Below are 21,134 nucleotides of genomic sequence, written 5' to 3'. Positions count from 1 at the left end.
CGTCTCTGATCATGCTTTGCAGAGCAACAAAGATATGTCTAGGTGCGGAAGAGCCTTGCTGTGAAGCAATTCGCCAGGTAAATATTCCGTCCAAATTAACATTTTCGTTGGAGTCAGTCATTGTTGTCAACCAAGACATGATGGATTTTCCTCCTTGATTCATAAATGATAATAATTTTTCTTCTATGATCATCGATGGAACTATTGCTGGCATCCACAAGGTAATTTTTTCAAGGACAACTTTACCAGGATCACCAGGATCTCGCCAAATGGCTCTGTCATCATTGGCATCTCGAACGAAAGATATCGTATGCTTCGCTCCGTAAATAACTTTTCTGAAATGTCTGCAAAATCCAAAAATATGAGATAATGGAATTGCACAGGAGAATTTTCGTTCAGCTCCCTTCAACATATTTTTTCTTATGGCAAATCCAAGATTGTAATTGCCATTGGGGGCAATCATCGCTGAACGAATATCAGCGGCGGCGCCAGCAACGGTTACCGGTCTACCAATATCAAATGGTAAATGTTCAGGGTAGTTGGAATTATCCTTGGCAAACATCATACTAGGACCGGCTGATCTGGTAAAATCATCCGAGTATCTTGCTAGACCTATGATAGTCGTTGCTATATCAACGTTGTTCGTAATTGATTCAATCTCTCTTCCATCAATCATGTAAGTGGCATTCTTGAATAATGCCATGATACCATTATTGACAAAACCAACACCAAAATTTGCATCGTAGTTGGTACCATCAGCTGCCTTTACAATTTTTCCAACAAATTCGATATACGCCTCAGATGGAAGAAAATATCTTGTTGTATCGTGGACTTGAATTTCCTTCCGATTTCTTGAATCTGGCTCAACTACATCGTACGAGAAATACTGAAAATCTCGCACTGATGTGTCCCTACCTACTGGCTCGTCCATATCAAATACTTCATTTGACACTTGTGCGAACATTTATTACTAATAATATCGTTTAAAACGAAGACCACTACCTGAAACAAAACTTGTATTTGCTAAATTTGTATTAGCAACATTCTGTGCTGGATTTATATTAGCAACTTCCTGCACTAGATTTGTTATAGCAGCTTCCTGTGCTAGATCATTTATTTTTTTATTTGCCGCATCATTTATGGCCTTACTGACTTCAGGTGGCATTTCTCTGGTAATAGGTAATTTGACGGGTTGCTTTTTACGTACTAAACTTAATATTTTATCTTTGATAGCGTTGAAGCCTTTACTGGCCAAATTACCGATACCAGAAACAGCAGTCTCACCTATCTTTCCTATTGCTTTTAATCCTAGTTGTTTTACCATTGGTCCAATTTTAGGTATTACTCGCGTGACAAGACTTCCAACGATATCGCCGAATCCATTACCGTGAATATATTTGTATACTGGCAATCGAGAGTTTACTATGCGGACCTGATTAGGTCTGCGTTGATGTTTATGAATAATCATATTATTTCAATTGTGTTGATTTAATCGATGAGTTCATCGACAAACTCTTTATAAATGTGAGAATCGATGATACCACCACGGAATAATCGCTGACAAATATCTGATGCTTCGTTGACTATCTCACGGGAGTTATTTCCGGCTCGTTTTCCTCCGATTAATACTTCGAGGCGAGATACATCATTGACAACACTGTCGGGACAAACTGAATATCCGCTTCCTGTTTTTTTTGTTTCTGGAGATTCCAATGGCGTTGAGTAAAATATTTCGTCTGACGGCGATGAAGATGTCCCTGACGACGATGACTTCGGTGGCAAATCCTCTATAGGACTATCTTGTTTAGGATATTTATCCTTTATAGTAAGATATGGGCTTATAGCAGCCTTTTCAAGAGGAGCATATGGTTGTAAAATAGAAACTTCTTCAAGTGATTTTACACGCGGGGGGTATGTTAATTTAGAAATAAGTTCCTCTGTGGGATTATAAATTTTTCTAGGACTAAACTTTTCAGGACTATCTTGTTTAGGTGTTATTAAAGTTGATAATCTTGCTTTTCCCTCTGATAACTTTATTCTGTAATTACCAACATCCGATGAAAATTTCGCAAAATCTTCATCGGAATATCTTACTGGTTTTCCTAAACTACCAAAATACATTATCGCATACCAATCAAGTATGTTAACTTTATCAGCATCAAATTCTTTTCGCAAAAAGAATCTTTTATTTTTCGTAGAATCATCCGCAGCTATTTGAACTACTGAATCATAGTCGCCAAGTAAATAAAATTTTTTTGGATTCAAATAAATATCCGCTGTTACACTAGGATCAATTTTAAACACACTACTAGCCGGTGATGATTTATATTCGGGTACAATTATCGGTTCATCACTCTGATCTTTTTTCTTTCTTGATTTTCTTTCTTTTTTCTGAGGTGGAGTTCTTTCTTTTGGTCTAGCTCCTAATTCCTCTGGTTGAAATATTGGCTCCTGTGGTTGAATATCTTCCTGTGATGTTTCTTTTCTCCCTCGTGTTTTAGGTGTTGGTCTAGCTCCTAATTCCTCTGGTTGAAATATTGGCTCCTGTGGTTGAATATCTTCCTGTGGTGCTGCTTTTCTTCCTCGTTTTTTAGTTTTTTCCTTCTTCTCCTGTTGTTTTCTTTCTTTTTCCTCTTGTTTTCTTTCGTCCGCTACTTGCTTATTAAATCTTTGTGTATCTCTTGCCGCTTCTAAAAATCTTCTGTAACGTGGATCTGTTACTACACTCACATGTGTTTTTCCCGTATAAACTTTATATACCATGTTGTACCAATTATCACGAGTTCCATATCTTTTTTTTCCTATTGGAGTCAAATATTCATTTCGATCGCTAAAATAATTTTCCGCAAAATCACCAATTTGTTCTATAGTATACAATGCCGAAAGAGGTCGCGATATCATATCCCATCCCTCCTCGGTAAAATTTTCTCTTAAATTCTCAATATTAAATTTTCCTTTTATCATTAAAGGTTTTCCTCCTCCAGGTTTTTTTCCTCCAGGTTGTCCTCCATCATCAATTGCAAGTTGTTGCGCCGCTGCTGCTATTGCTAATCGCTCGGGTAATGTTCGTGATTGATCCTCAATACCTTTCAACATAGGAAAAATTCCACGTTTTCTAGCATCTGGATCTTTTTCGTCGCCATATACAACCTGCTCAATTGTTCCGGTCACTGGCTTCAACCATTTTGCCGAAGTTTCTGAAATTCCATGTTGCATATCTTCGTAACCACGAATATTTTTCTTAAATAATTGTTTTGTCGGAATGAACTTCTTTAATGCCGCTAATTGCTCTCGCGCTAATCTGGCAGAATGAGGTTCTCCAACTGTGCTAACTTTTCGACTCATCTTATTTTCAACAATATTGTTTTATTGTGAAATAAAATTAGTATCCGCAACCCACCATAATTCAATTATGGCACAAACAAATTTTACTACCCCCCCCCCAAAAAAACCGCTATTTTTTTTATGCCTAAAAATGCAATTTGGGGGGGAATTTTGCGGATTATTTTTCGTAGGAGGCTTTATTTTTGAATTCTGAGGGTTCTACGGAAATTGTTTGTCTGGAAGGATTAATTCGGTCTGTGCCAGGGGGTCTGTAGAACTTCCCTGCTGCTGCTCTAGACTCAAACCAACGCGGACAGAGGAGAGATGGCAGTGATTGGTAAAGGCGGACCACTCTTCCACCCAGGGCCCTATTTTGGGGTGGATAGACTGATAGATGGCCAGATAACTGAAAGGTGGCAGGCTGAATGAATGGTCATTTGTGTGGAGCGTGTCCATCGTCGTTGTTTTGTCCATATAGGATCTTTAAAATTCATGATCAACCAATATAATAAAAGATTTTCACCCATTTTTCAATTTTAACGTAGATAGAATAAGATTTGTCCTCTGTAGTAGGACGAAACTTGTCAAAACCGATCTTACCTTCCACAGATCTGCTTCACACTTCGGTAAATAATTCAGTCACAATGATTTAACCAACACTGCATGACCTACACAGTACGCCTCAACGAGAAGTTTATAAACGATTAGAGGACACGTATGCATAGTGATGGACACGATTTACCTTACCTTTTGAGTTGAGCCAAGACAAATTATTATAAATTTGCACACTCATCACTGATTTAATTTTTATTATACACTACGTTTGTCTTTCTCATGTATCTTCCTCTTCGTACATAATCTTTCATCGAAAATAAATTTTCATGACCGTCTAGTTCTCTGTTTTATCCGAGTCGAAAAAAACAAAAAGTTATGTCAGACTAGGTCCATGTTTTATCCCAATCTATTATGGATCGATGTAGAACACCATTCCTTTGACTTTTTGTTCGATGGAGATTTCATGATCATTACTATCTAATTCCAAATAGTTTTAAATGGCAAGCCTTTTCTGCTTGTAAGTGTTCTATTCAAGTGTCAGATTTCTCAATCAAATGACCTACAAAGAAAGCTTCCGTTTTCAGAAGGATGATCCTGAAAAAAGCCACATAGGAATTTTTGTCTGTTTTTGAACCACTTTAATAGCAGTTTAGTACACATATTTCACATGGGGCAACATTCGCGCAGTAATTAAATTCAATATGACGTGAGGATTTAGCAGGATTACAGGAAAATGAGATTCATCTTATGATAATCCAGACTAAAACTGTAGACTCTTTGAGGGTCGTCCCCAGATCTATTGGTGCAATGACCTTAAATAAACGTTCTAGCGTGGATTAAGGTATGTTTACTCTGCCAGACCTCTGGCTAATTTTGGAGACATTGAGTAGTCATGCTGAACGCAGAGAGTACTTATCGTAAGGGCATGAAAACCAAGAGAAAATAGTTTGTGTTTTTTGATAACCGTGTTAGTCGATTTGCTTACATTAAATTTAGATACTTTATTTTAATAAAAAGGGAGAATACAACTTTTCAGAATCTGTTCATGCGTTCTGCTTTCACTGTAGCCTTGAATTACGTCATATGATATATCCTATTACATTTTTTTAATTAATATCGTTATCTTTTTTGTCTTTCTTCGTGTTAGGGCTTCCAAACAAGATGTCCCGAGTTCGAAACTCGCGCGTCATTCCAAATGTTTTAAAACTCTTTCTTGGTAGTTTCATGTTCAATATTTCTTTTCAACTCGCTCCTACCGATTTTCTTTTACTTTTGTTTTTAACTCCCGTCATAGGACTGGCAATTAACAAGTATTTTAATAATATGCAAATGCATTTCAAATCGCCATTGATATATATGGTACCTGTCTTCTCTTGGGATACAAGCGTCTTTTGAAGTAATGTTAGCGTCTTCTTGCGTGTGAAAAATTAGTACTGTTTTTACATGTTTGACTTGAAATTATACGTCTTAAATAGTTAACAAAACGCTTAAATATCAGTCACATGGGGCTTTTATATTTAGATAGTTTAAAAGAAAGACAAATTACTTGTAACAGTCAGCATCAAAGGCAAGGAATTTGGATAAAAGTGATACAGTAATAGTGTTTATCCCTATACACTCTAACGAAAATAGAAGAAAAAAATGAAACGTCCATTTGCATTGAAGCATATTCAAATTATCTACACCTGAGAAATGTTGATATTGTATTGTGTATTTGACCAGATTTAGTACGCCAAGCTGTAAAATGGCGAGGATGAGCGAAGCAGTTTTGTCGCGATGACAATCACGTACGTAGACCCTATTTGGAATCAGATCACAATTAATAGTTCGAATTACCCACGAATGTAGTCCCAGTCTATTGTGAGAGCATTTTCTCCTGTCTCCTTTTGGTGGTGATACAAGAGTTGGATTTAGGCATTCTTGGCATGGATTTAAGGGTAATTGTTAATTTTTAAAATATCAGCGACAGTGTACAGTGAGTGATAAATAAGGTCGTGGTGATGATCAGGAAGTGAAATATGTGTTCCATTGCACGTTGGTTTTTTTACAGTCCAGCCTCTCAAAGAAATGCCGGTGGCAAGAACTTCACCGTGAAGTCATATTTGATGGTATTTTTTTATATTAACGTATGATTTGTATTGATTAGCACACAATGCAAAGTTCAATACTGAGAAATAAATGCAGAGAATATAAAGCAAAATTAATTGTGTTCTGGGTCCATTTACTGGATATTACTAATGAATCAATGGCCTATTGACCTGGATGAGACCATTTTACGGTATTTTATTCTCAACATCTAGACGCTGTGAAACACTTCGCTCATATAGTTGAATGGCAAACGTTTAAGGAAAAAAAAATATTGTTTAAAAAAAAATCGAACGTTGCTTGAAATAAATATGCTATATCTGTATATAAAGAAAAAGCGTCCAACGCAAGCTTCATACCAAAATGGGTCCAAATCATGATAATAGTATGCTTATAGTAAACATGGCGATTTTATAACCATTTTAATATATGGCCCCTGAAGTAAATATATGATACAAGTGATTGTTAGCAACCTATAAGATTGCAGTTTCTCAATTGAATGACAACTTATTAACTGTTTTGACTTTTACCGGATCACAATTTTTCGTAATCTTGGTGCCATTTTAATGTTTTGCTTTTCAACAAGCAATCTCACATTATTATGGACTAGATATGTAGGAAGCTCAGATACAGAGAATGCCACAGTTCTGTGAATTTTCGTCTGCATAAACACTGTCACTGGTAATTTCAAGACTGCAGCTTCAGTGCTACATTATCGTCTTAAAAGCAGCAGATATTCCTCTGGCTTTAATTGAAAGAATTGCTTCTCAGCAATTTTCACCAACTTTGTAGGAAGTAATCCATCTAAGTCAATTCTCCATTACGAGAGAACTACTTAAGTGCACTTTACCAGGGGAGTTTCCTGGTTGCCTAAGCATCGGAAGGTTACAATGTCATTACCCAATTAAATTACGACAACATGAGCCCTAATCTCCACATTATGTGTTTAAGATCATAGATTTAAGCTGCATGTATTGTGTAAAGTCTGTGGAAATCGGAGGAGACACTTCAAATACTTCCTTCAAAAGCAGATTATCAACACTTTTCTTATGCCAAGTTATTACATACGTAAGTAAATATCTGTTGGATTATTCACTGTATAAATAGAGCTGCACAGTCTTAACAATGCCGGTCATCTGGGGCGAATATAACGCTGACCTGATGAAACATTACACAAATGTTGACATATGCGGCTTCTTAAATTATCACAGGTGTTAGCTCAAAACGACGCATAAGTCGTTTTAAAGGAAACTTAATCACATTAAAATGATTCCTACATTATTGAAAACTGTCGATGTAAACAAGAAGATCAACATAAAATCGAAGCTAGGTGTGAAACAGCAATTTCTTGGGTTAGTACACAAACCCTGTCTCTTGTTATATGACGGGACATGCATTCAGGCTCGGTCCTAGGATGTGCAGGGTCCAGGGCAGCAAGCGACGAGCACGAGGCCCCAAGAAGAAGAAAAAATGCATTGCCTGAAAGCGAGGGGCCCAAGGCGGTTCGCCTTGCCTTTGGGCCGAGCCTGCATGCACCAGAAGAGTTGTATTCACAGAGTCTTCACTTCAGTCCACGGTGTCTTCATTTCATTCTTCACTAAATGTAGTATTAAGACTGCGTCAGGTAACTGTGTAAACAAAGTCGGCCTCCTTTCCGACATGTTCTAGTCTGATAAGAAGAAGCAAAATGAAATTGACGCGAGCTATCTTTTGAGTGCTGCTGAACTATCGTCCTTGTTAAAGGTTGAACATGCATACAGATTTGTTCTTAGGGCGTGATTTTGCATCTCTCTACCCAGGGATGAGGACATTGTAAAGTCTTCCTCAGCAGTCAATGTTTATCCGATTTGGACGGAAGGACGAGTGGTTTTCATGAGCCCTGGATCACAATGATCTCCGTCGAGTATGCATCGCGACGCCACTATCAATGTTGTTATTTTAAGCTCATCGAATACATTATGGAGACCTTTTTTCCGTTGCGGTATGTAAGAGTAGATCTGACTGTACTAAATATGCAACTGGTACGCTTTAATCACAACGAAATAAGTCTAGTCAGCGTAACCTCCTGCACCGAAGCATGTCATTCCTTATATCGCAATACGATCTTCAATGAGACTATTAGTTGGATGTAAACGAAACGATTATGCGATATGAAGATTGCCTCAAATTCTTGCAAAACAGGTTATCTATACAACTCAGTTCTCTCAGTTACCACCTGAAGACTTGCAGTATCCATATCCTCAATAATAATAAGGTATATATGCCACACATAATACTAAGCGATATGATATTCTAACGAGAGGACACAGCGTGAAATTTTTGTCGTCACCTATGATAAAAGTTCTAATCTTCACGTTTGGGTTTCCAAGTCTATTTGAAGAAAGTGATCATTGTTTAGCGCCGCGTGAAGTGATAGACTGCTAACTTATTCGCAAAAGACTATGTCAGTTTTGTTGGAAAGGTGACGCGTTAACCAGTCAGTTGGAAAACTGAAAAAATTTATACATAATGTTTTATTTTTTAAAAATTGGGGAAAATGAATGATGTTGTCAGAATTCGTTCATTTCAAAGATTGTAGACTGAATAGTGAATCAGCATGTGTTCTACAAGACATAATTCGTTTTGAAAAGAAACTGAAATGGCAGTTGACCCCTGAAATCAAACCGGGAGCTGAGAACTATTATTGCAAGTCATCAACAAGCATTTACGAAAGAGAGAGAGAGAGAGAGAGAGAGAGAGAGAGTGTGTGTTATGGAATCTAACAAATAGTCTAGCACATCTTTTCCATTCAATATATCAGTACTTTCTTACAAACTTGAGTAACCCTAATTAGCATAAACCAATACCAAGTTTGGGTCTATGCAATATCTAGTTTCTTACAGTATAATACAGTATACACTTCTTACACAGTAAAATACGGTATACACTTCTTACACAATGCAGTGCTGTGTACACTTCTTGCACAGTACAATACTATATAAGCTTCTTGCACCGTACAATACTGTACACACTAGCAGCAGGGAGGGTGTACAGACCAGGTGGCTCAGATAAATTTAACCCTCCCACCAAACATTTCTCCGTAGAAGCCTCAGAAAGCAAAAATAAAGCCTCCTGCGCAAATTAATCCGCAAAATTTCACCCCAAATTGCATTTTTAGGCATAAAAAAAAACAGCATTTTTTGGGGGGGGTATTGTAAAATTTGTTTGTGCCATAATGAATTATGGTGGGTTGCAATTTTATGAGTAAATTTGATCAAGACCGATTCGATATCTACTACGCGGATCATGAAGATTAATCGTGACAAATCCGTGCGGAGTTGCCTGAGCGTGACTGAAGAAATTTTTAAACTTATTTATATCCATGTCGCCATTGCACCAAGTCTGATGGATATTCCTCAGCGTGTGAGTATCAACGCCATTGAACACTGATAAAATATTACAATTATCTCTAATTACCTTCGGAATTTGCGTATATCGCTGCGTCACGTAAATCACATCTGTGTTCTTGTGTCGGCCACGCGAGAATATCCTAGCTGGGTTAGTTTGCTTATCCAGCATCACATCATCAAAAACAACAAGATTATTAGCATCACCGTCTAAATTTTCCACTGATGGAGTTTCATTAATATCCGTTATAAATTCTATTGTGCCATCCTCAGTTTTATCGCTAAATTCCTTTAGTACTTTATAACATCGCTGATCATCAACGGACGGCGCAACCAAATACAATTTATCCCATTTTAGCCATCTCATTATCAAATTTAGCAACAATTGCGTTTTTCCAGAACCAGATGGTCCAATAATTATCATTCTTATCGAATTCGGTAATGCTTCGGTGTGCTTTACTTGCTCGCGTTTTTTCGTGGCTGAAAAATCAATTACATTCATGTTATTAGAATATTATGGATTCATATTGTGTTAAGTGTCGCACTCGAACTGCTACGATAAATCCAATCGAAGTCGTTACACGCAACAACAGAAATGCAATCAAGGGAGAATGTGAAGTTTGCAAGACAATTAAGTTTAGATTTGTAAAAAAAAAAGTAGAACCGGAGGAGATATTGCCGCCTCCTTAACAAATCTACCTGGAGCTCCCTGGGCGAAATATCCCGGAGAGAAACATTTACCAGGATATAATTACTGCGGACCTGGTACAAGGCTAGATATAAGACTTAACGATAATAATCAACCAAATCCTGGCGAGGATCCAGTAAACGCTATCGATAACGCATGCTACTATCACGATCTTGCATATCGCAGCGGAGATTTAGAACAAAGACATCTCGCTGATATTAAATTAATTCACGCAATAGATGCTATTCCTGATAAAAATTTCAAAGAGAAATTGGCAACTTGGTTGATAAAAGGAGCAATGAAAGGTAAATTAGTACTAGGTGCTGGTAATTTATAATGGAGCAAATATATTATTCTCCGCGAGGATTTTGGCGAGGAAAATCAGCAATAGCCAAACTTGCTAAGGCAGCAAAAGTAAAGCAATCCACCGCTGAATCGTGGCTATCGAGGCAAGCAGTTTGGCAAATTTATCTTCCTCCGCCTAAGAAAATATCATATGCGAGTTTCTCTGTCAGCGTCCCTAATGAAGTCCATCAGGCTGATCTTATGTTTCTTCCTTATGATACCGTTGACGGAGTCACATATAAATATGTTCTGACGGTTGTTGATATTGCTAGCAGATACAAGGAAGCGGAACCGTTATCGAATAAAACAGCAACAGATATTGCTAAGGCGTTTAGCGAAATTTATTCACGATCTCCATTAACATGGCCGAAGCTTCTCCAGGTTGATCCAGGTCGAGAATTTCTTGGCGCGGTTACTTCACTGATGAAAAAGAATAATGTTAAAATCCGTCACGGTATTGTAGGTGTTCATCACAATCAAGCTATCGTTGAGAGATTCAATAAAACTCTTGCAGAACGATTATTCGGATATCAGTACGCGAGAGAATTTATTCAAGATAAACGATCTCGCGATTGGGTAACAAGATTACCTCACGTGATTAATGCGCTAAATAACGAAGTAACACGAACAATATCAATGAAACCCGCAACTGCAATTACAAAACCAAATATACCACTAAAGCGAGATTCTACTATTCCACCTGTGCTAGGTAGCGTCACGGTCAGATATTTATATAAGGAGGGAGAAGCCGAGGGTGGCAGAAAAAGAGCAACTGATCCAACTTGGAGCGTTACAACACATAAAATATCAGCCGTAACAAGATCATCAGGAAGACCAGCAATTTATTTTCTAGATTCACTAGCTCCACAACGCGGATTTACCAAGGAGGAATTACAAATAATACCAAAGGATACTCAATTACCGCCATCGTCGTTAATGTGAAATTTAATTCTACCTAACTGAGATAATTTTCTTACTCGAGACACGGCTAGATAAACTAAATTTGACCAGGAAATTCTATCATCGACGATCCAAACTTGGCCATCTACTGTTAATCCTTGTGATGAATGTATCGTTGCTGCGTATCCGAGTTTCCATGGCGATCTTTCTGCGTTTATTGCATCATTGACAAGATTAATATCAACGAAAATAATATCATTCAAAACTAATATTTTTTCTTCTCCGCATGGCAAAGTAACATTAATATTTTGTTTCCTAGTATCAGTTGGCCTATAACACAACGGAACCTGCAACGTTGGAAATTTCTCACAGTGAAGCTTAAATAGTATTTCTTGAATATTATCACGAATAATTTTTCTGCTAGCAACGATCAAATGATCAGGACGCCACAAAGTTAGAAAATTATCCATCGAAGTTTCGTCGATTATTTTTCTCATCACATCACATTGAAATTTATTAGGTTGCAACCGAATCATTTTTTTAAACTCGGTCAGTAAAATATCATTAGATCTATAATCAGCGTCAATTTCTTCATAATAATCTACAAAATTTCTAAGCCACCTGTGAGGAGATTCACCATCAATAGGATCAGGTTGGCCGTGATCTCCGCACATTATTACAGCGGTATTTTTTTCTTCTAGCCAACCCAGGAATAATTTTAACACAACTAAATTTACCGTGCAAATTTCATCAAATATTATAATCTTGTTGATATATTTGTTTCCCATTCGAGCTGAATCCCACAATCCACCACTATATTTGAAATAACTATGATAAGTACAAGAATTAACGCCACGCTGTTTTATTTCTCTCGCTAGTCTGTGAGTTGGAGTCAACACGATCATATCAGAGTTTGAAAATAAGTTTATTGCTCTTGTTGTTTTACCACTACCACCAGGACCATTTAGGTAAACGAATTTGTTTCGTGAAATTGGATCAAACACTGATACTGCTGTTGATACTTCATCACATTGGTCTTTATGAAACTTATCGCAATCTTCTACATCCGCGTCCTCACAATAATCTAGAATATCCTCGTTTTTTATTCTCCAAGTTCCCCAAGATCCATCAGTGATTAAATTTTCCAACCTACACTGATATTTCTTATCGATATAAAATGAATCCGTTGCAACTCTTACCGCGATATCAGAAAATTTATTTATCATTGACAGCAAATTAATACTCACATAAGCGAGCATTGATGATCTTAAATGAGTATACTGTGCTGATTCTCCATCGAGATAAGTGATCACTGTACCTAACTTCGTTCCATCAATAATAATATTTTCTCTGTTGCAAAATATTCCACGCGATACTGTATCGGCAATAATAAAATCCATCTCAGCATCATTGATAAATAACCTAGCGTGGCGATGTTTATGATCAACTGATCCTCCTTGAGTAAATTTACCAATTATTTTTCTTCCAATATCTTTCGCGTTCTCACAATCTGTCGGCAACCACACCTCGGTCTGCTTTCTATACGATATAATCGCTTCACTTACCGTCAGCGATATTAACATCGACGAATCCAGCATATATCTCAACAATACCGTAGGGACCCATCTTCGCTGAGATAAATGCCGACCAAACCAAATATAACAAATTTTATGCAAATTTTCAGCAAGTTCGAATGAAGTAACATGAGCGAATCCGGTCATGACAAAATCGGGTAACGGTCCGTTAATTGCAACTCTAGTCATCTCGTTGGTGGGATGACCGAATTTAGCAAAGTAATCTGCACAATCGCCATACCCAAGAAAACTTCCAGGATAGCATGCGCTCATATCAACGGAAATCATATCCTCGAAATAATATTTGGTATTCCATAATCCTCCATGGCCGTATTCGATACAACTAAGTTGAATATCATTGAGAAATTTATTTCTTGTAGGTTTCCACGAATTTCTTTCTCTAGCAGCATGAGCAGCAACAGACGAAATGGTAAAGCAATTTGTCAGTAATCGATCTGGATTTGACGAATACTTCTCCGCGATATTTTTCATCGATTCATGTAATATTTCATCTCGGTAAATATCTCCGCGTGGTAAGATAAATTGATCGTATCTTTCTTCGCTAGAAAATAACCAAATCGATATTGGATCGGACTTGGCTAATAGTTTGATATATCTAAACATTGCATCGGAACTATCTTTGGATTCCACGGGATAAAACTTAACAACACGATCTCGCGGGAATATCATTACCGACTGACTCCACGCATGTGAATTATGATCAACAATTTCGATTGGTGTTCCTCGAGAATTATACGGCGATGAATATAATATTTCACCCGATAGTGTTTTAACCGTAATAGGAAATTTAAGTTTCTTACTTAACGCAGCAACATCATCGATTGATGCGCCATCAGTAACTGTCTTTGCCCATGAATTAATTTTATCCAATCTCAATTGAGTCAGACCAGATCCGCGACGAGCATTCCTCATATGTTCGATAACTCGCTCAGCTACACAATTTATTTTCGGAGATTCCCTCATCGCAGGTAGATTTTTCACATCAGGATTATTATTCAGCCGATAAATTCCATAGACAACAGCACTAGAAGGATACGCCCTAGCATAATAAGGACTATCAATCCCCAGCAGCAATCCTGGTTTCGAATTCTTATCAAGAACAACATTTTTCTTACCGCCACGTACTGGATCTCGTTTATCACGAATAATCCAAATATCATCGGGCATTTGTGCAATAAATTTTATTCCAAAGATAAATCGTTCTTCTTTATGTGAGTTTTTTATATGTTCGATTATCTTTTTCGCTCGCTCTAGATTCATCGTAGCATTAACGAAGTTAGTTTTCCATGTCGACCAAACATGAATCGCTCCATCATCGAAAAATTCCTTCTTCGCACTATCAACTTCAGGAATGATATATTCTGCCTCATCAAGATCAAATATATCCATTATTATATTTTAGACAAATATCTAAATATAATGAAGCAATGCGCGTGGATAACAGTTGGATCAACAAAATCATGTAACAAATCCTGCAGAGGTGAATATTGTGGCGCTCATATATACGAAATTCGACGAGGCAACAAAGGACCACAACGATGTTTAGTTTGCCAAGTTGGTATTCGAGGAAAAACAAGATTGTGTTTCTCCTGTGGAGGGAAAAAATATCGTGAATTACGAAGATATTATGAAAAAAGATCCTCGTCAGTGATAAAATGTGAGGAAGATTATATTAATCGATTCAAAGCAAATTACGATTTAAACAAACAGAATATCATATATGGAACTGAAATTGACGATTCCTGCAATGAAAATCACGAACGAATATAGATCACATCCTACCATCGAGGGATACGAGGCATCTAAAGATGGTAACGTTAGAAACATTAAAACAAAAAATCAAGTTGGATGTATTGGTAATACGGGATATTTCAAATTTACATTTGGTAAAAAAGGAGAAAGAACAAAATGTTATCTCAATCATAGATTTGTGTACGAATGTTATTACGGACCAATAGAAATTGGATTTGTCATCGACCACATTGACGGTAATAAACTTAATAATAAACTTATCAATCTTCGGGTTGTAACTATGAGTCAAAATTCGAGGTTTGGTAACACCGGCAAATATCCTAAGTATTCGAGGGCTGTTAAATCAGTGAATCAAACAACAGGTGAGGAAATCGCGTTTACATCGATGAATGCAGCAGCAAAACATTTCGTTATTGACCCAAATTCGGTACGAAGTGTTGCAGAAGGAAAATATAACGCAACATTTTCTTATGATGCTGATTCGTGGATTAAATTTTCCTATACTCGAATAATATTTGATTCGGAAATCGATGAAGAATAATTGAATATCTCCGCAAAACAAAAAAAAAAGATTAATTTTTTGAAAATTCTCCTGGGTTTTATTTATTTTTTTCGCCCATTTTTCCCCCAGAAATATTTCTGGGATACAGATTTGGAAAATCTCACTTGCGATTTAAAAATCAGAGATTCTCACGATTTCACCAAAAGATTGATACTTACAGTTTCTCCTCGTATATCAAGTAAATTTCCCTTCTGATCCGTTAGTTTGAAATTTATTCTTGACAAAAATCGATTATGACATCGCAGGTAAAACGGATTCATTGGTTCTTTTATTATCAAATAACCGGGAGATGCGCTAGGTGAAAATGAATATAAAATAAAACCCTGATGAGCTTGATTTGATTCTGACGCATCAACATTGTAACTACCCTCGACAACATCCGCGTGAAGATAAATCGCGATAACTTCCGTTATATTAACGATACCCGGCGATATGTGCCGTCCACCTTTGTCAGGATCGTTATTGTGTTTAAGAATCAATTCTGAATGTACTTTTTTGGTCCATGAGGCATGTAATTTCGGAAATAAATCATCGATGGTATCAGTGACGGATTTTCTCATCGCATCAAAATCAGAATTAGGAAATTTAAATTTTGGCAGTGTTTCCTCGGTTAATTCAAATACTCTCATGAATTTTTGTTTCTCACCCGAGTTCTTGATCAACTCGAATTTGCTAATAGGAAGAACATAGTCGGCAATTGATATATCGTCGACTATCGCCCGAATAAACATATCATGATAATATTCAATATCATTCGCAAGTTGATTTAAAATCTTCACGTGCTTTATAATTTCACTACATGAACCAGATTTATTTAGGATGCATTCATGAAACGATCCGCGCAATAAATTTAATTGTAATTCGTGTTCTTGAATAAACTCGTCTAGTGTTCTTCTTACCAAGATACCGTCTATGGGGGCTATTATTCTGTTAATGTGGGTAGCGTCGAAGATTTTCACATCTGGGGGGATTTTAGGAAGAGGCAGCCATGAGAGAATTCTTTCGTTAATAAAAGTGAAAGCGAACATTACTAGGTTAAATTTGTGGTTATTCATGAGATTGATGGCGCTGTGGATCAAAGGTTTGTGTTTGATATCTCCATACCATCCTTCGTTGGTTGTAAAATCCTCCTTTTTTGGTTCCGGTAGTTCTGGAAGGGTTTCATCATACCAACCTGGAATAATAACATCCGATTTCTTTGGTTTTATCAGAGGTGCGACCTCGGGCCAACCTAATATATTCCTGATCGATGATTGGTAAATATCTACCACGTACGGTGATTTCACTTCTATCATTGACGATAGTGTTGGATCATGTGAAGATATCTTTATTCCCGGAGTAGCATCGCCGGTTAAATTTGATATTCTAGTGGTAAACTCATTATTCAGCTGATCAATTTCGTAACTACCGGTTGGTATACCAACAACGATCCAATCGGGTGTTCCATCGGGTTTATTTTTATTTGCAAAAACAAGTGAATTATTTGGCATCAAATTACTGAATGATTTCGATCTAACATTAGGCCAGCTGTTGTAGACGCGCAATTGTGTTAATGCAATCTCGTTAACGCTAATTGGTGTTGAGAAATTAATACTAAACTCGGGTTTCGTTGAACTTAGCGATATTAACGTTGTTGTTGGTGGTGTCGTGTTTGTCACGATCTTGGCTAACTCGGACATTATTAATATTCATTTGTTCAATCTCCGAGTAAATACTAATCATTGAAGAAAATTCTAGATCGGATATAATACCGTCGTTGAGACTTTCAGAAAGTAACAATGATAACTTCGAGTACGCATCATTGATTTTAGTTAGTTTACTTTTGTACGAAGATAGTTTCTCACTTGTGCACGAGGATATTTTTTTCGCGATGATATTAAGAACACCGGCAATTGTTGTTGTTGACGAGATTATTATTGTTGCAACGATTGGCGCTATCATTGTTACCGCGGATAGAATTATTCCTGCACCAGCGACCACAGCTGATACCGTGTACACTGCAACATCAATGATAACTAATTTGCGCTGGTATTTATTTATTTTTGTTTGATAATCGTCAAGTTGTTTTCGCAACGAATCCTGCCATGATCGCGCAAGATTATATCGATAATCAGATGCTGTCATTTATTAGTATCCTACGATAACAATTGCATGATTTAATAATCCAAAATATATTCGGCTAAATATTCGAAAACTATATTATAACCAAATGGTCCCATATTGGTTCTATCTGGTGGTTCCAACACAAATATATGATCATAACCTTTGTGCATAATATAATTAAAATTTTCTCCGTGGGTGCTACGGCTAGATTTTACCTTAAAATTTGCCATAGATTGAATAAATATTCGATAATATCCACTAATTGGCGGGTTAAATGTAAATGTGTTATTCTCGGGTGTCCACCATATCTCTTTTCGTATCTCTACCACAAGTGGCACACTGCAGGTAAGATTTTTTGTTTCTACTTCCTCTGGTATCGAAATTCGCGATAATCTTCCAAGGTTCATTGACGATATTTTTGTGTTGATTTCGTTGGCGTTTGTTGTTACAGCAAGAAATTTATCATTGATAGTTTTTATTTCTGTGTCGTGTACTGATTTATCGAGTTTTTTACGTATAAATTCAAATATTTTATTGATATTTTGGCTAACTTCATCAATGACATTGTCGAGTTTTTTCGTTATTGCATCATGTGATATTTTATCGACTTTTTGACTCGCTAATTCACGTACCACGTTAATTTCATCGTTGATGGATTTTATTTGTCCTTGCATCACGTTAATCCCCTTGGTAAATTCAGGAACAACAACATTACCGAGTTTAATAATTTCCTCGTTGATTTTTTTGTTGAGATCGTCGATCGATGGTTTCTGACCCATCGAGATATTTACTTCGTTAATTTCGGCAAGAATACCAGTAATTTCCTCGTTGATTTTTTTTATTTTCTCGCTAAGATCGTCATCGGCTTTTTTATTTGCTAGTTCGTTTGCGGCGGAGGAAGTATCAGTTGATGTTTTTATATTCTCGTCAAATTTTTTGCTAAATTTAGCTAAAATATCGTCAAGTTTTTTAAGATCGTTATTTAGTTTGTTAAGTCTTTTTGTCATTCTATCTTGAAGTTCGTCGTGTAATGTTTTATCAGCCTTCAGGGGTAACTTTGCTATAATATCGGCGATATCAACAACAGATTTTAATACCATCTCCGATTGGCGAGTAAATTGACTAATGTGATCGCGGTATTCGTCTCGCTTAATTATATCAGTTATTTTAACGTTGCTAGTTTGTAATCGCCCTTCTGTATTTTGAAAAACAGCAACTTCACCAGGATCAACTTCTGACAGCGATAAAAGATTATTAATATCACTCTTGGTTGCAAACTTTGATGTATCGATGTCGACTGCGTCTTTTTTTTCTTTTCTGAAGAGAGACCTACCGTAAATGTCAACCATGATATTTATCTACGGTATATTCAAATAAAATTTTGCGATAAGGATTGGATGATTTTGAAATTGCATCAAGGACGTTAATTGTCTCTGGACCGCATATTGGTGGATCCGCTAATGTTTGTGTTGGAAGCGTTGAATACCAAACCGGAAGTTTTAGTTTTGACACGTATTTGATAAATTCATTTGGCGGTGCTAATCCGTATGAGTCGAAGTAAATAACTTCGCGAGGATTAATCGCGTAAGCAACCCAGTGAGTGCCAGGGCCGGAATTTTTATCGAGATTTATTATTCCTGTCTCGGTGGGATTTGGTTTATCTGGTAGTTGATCTCGCATAAATACGCCCCTGAAAAATTTTATTTTCTTTTTTTTTGCTTCACTTATTAAATCTAAATTTGAGGCTGGTAGGCTCGACTTAGACCGGATCCGTATGGGGGGCGTCTTAGGTAAAGACCGGATCCTTGTTGCGGCTGCATCAATTTTGCGAGAAGAGGGAGAAGAGGGAATATCCCTCCCTTTTTTTTGCGATATCTTCCTCCGACGACCTTTTTTCCTAATGCGGAACCTATCCCACCAAGTGCACCTAATCCTACTGCCTTTGCAATCATGGGGGCCGCCGCAGCTATTAATCCTGGAATAGCGGCGAATAAAGGAAAAATACCACCTACTTTGATCATATCTCTGATTGCACCTATCGAGAGATTCAAGCGAATACCAGTATTTGCTGATCTGGCTTTGGTGAAATGTCCGTGTTGATTTTTAGTTAACGATAGTTTGTTAGGTCCACCGTGAAGTTGATTACTTTTTAAGGTTAAACTTAAACCTCGTCGTGCTGTTGTTGCTGCATGAAGTTTTTTTACCTGACCGGGAGTCAGAGTTACGCTGACGTGATCGTATGGCATATTAATAATCACTTAATCTAAATTTAGAATTTATTACATGTTCTCTACGGGTGCATCGATAACTCTCATTCTACCACTAATACCTTCTAGGATCATTGTTCTATCGCTGAGAATAACTGCGATTGCTCTTGCCGGTCCTCCCGTGTTAATTCTGGCTTTGAAATGAATATCAACAACCGACTGCTTTACTAAATCGAGATGTTCCAGGGAAAAGTAATAGATGGGATAGAGAGTATTAAAATCTAGTTGTGATATTTGCAATCCGGTATCAATATTTTGATCACGACCCATATAACTTAATAATCGATGATACGCGCGTGCCGTCGAATTGTTCTCAAAATCGATGGCTATTTCCTCGGATGGCTCCTGTTGGCCATTTATTCTCAACGATACATTTGTTGCCTCTAATCGATCGAATATCATGTTACTATGTAATTGATCGTCTCTAATCATACTTTGCAGGGCAACAAAGATATGTCTAGGTGCGGAAGAGCCTTGCTGTGACGCAATTCGCCAAGTAAATATTCCGTCCAAATTAACATTTTCGTTGGAGTCAGTCATTGTTGTCAACCAAGACATGATGGATTTTCCTCCTTGATTCATAAATGATAATAATTTTTCTTCTATGATCATCGATGGAACTATTGCTGGCATCCACAAGGTAATTTTTTCAAGGACAACTTTACCAGGATCACCAGGATCTCGCCAAATGGCTCTGTCATCATTGGCATCTCGAACAAAAGATATCGTATGCTTCGCTCCGTAAATAACTTTTCTGAAATGTCTGCAAAATCCAAAAATATGAGATAATGGAATTGCACAGGAGAATTTTCGTTCAGCTCCCTTCAACATATTTTTTCTTATGGCAAATCCAAGATTGTAATTGCCATTGGGGGCAATCATCGCTGAACGAACAGCAGCGGGTTGGCCAGCGGGGTCTACCGGTCTACCAATATCAAATGGTAAATGTTCAGGGTAGTTGGAATTATCCTTGGCAAACATCATACTAGGACCGGCTGATCTGGTAAAATCATCCGAGTATCTTGCTAGACCTATGATAGTCGTTGCTATATCAACGTTGTTCGTAATTGATTCAATCTCTCTTCCATCAATCATGTAAGTGGCATTCTTGAATAATGCCATGATACCATTATTGACAAAACCAACACCAAAATCCGCATCGTAGTTGGTACCATCAGCTGCCTTTACAATTTTACCAACAAATTCGATATACGCCTCAGATGGAAGAAAATATCTTGTTGTATCGTGGACTTGAATTTCCTTCCGATTTCTTGAATCTGGCTCAACTACATCGTACGAGAAATACTGAAAATCTCGCACTGATGTGTCCCTACCTACTGGCTCGTCCATATCAAATACTTCATTTGACACTTGTGCGAACATTTATTATTAATAATATCGTCTAAAACGAAGACCACTACCTGAAACAAAACTTGTATTTGCTAAATTTGTATTAGCAACATTCTGCGCTAGATTTGTATTAGCAACTTCCTGCACTAGATTTGTTATAGCAGCTTCCTGTGCTAGATCATTTATTTTTTTATTTGCCGCATCATTTATGGCCTTACTGAC

General features: G+C 37.1%; 1 protein-coding gene across 5 annotated transcripts in view; it reads right to left on the bottom strand.

The window, feature by feature from the left end:
• LOC149781218 (agrin-like) overlaps positions 1–21,134 on the bottom strand; it is a 454,787-nt gene that overhangs the window by 402,216 nt on the left and 31,437 nt on the right. The gene's annotated exons all lie outside the window — the stretch shown is intronic.

The sequence above is a fragment of the Sinohyriopsis cumingii genome, chromosome 15 (assembly GCF_028554795.1).
Source record: "Sinohyriopsis cumingii isolate HCF-2022 chromosome 15, ASM2855479v2, whole genome shotgun sequence".
Lineage (NCBI taxonomy): Eukaryota > Metazoa > Mollusca > Bivalvia > Unionida > Unionidae > Sinohyriopsis > Sinohyriopsis cumingii.
This window is presented reverse-complemented; position numbering and strand designations above follow the sequence as displayed.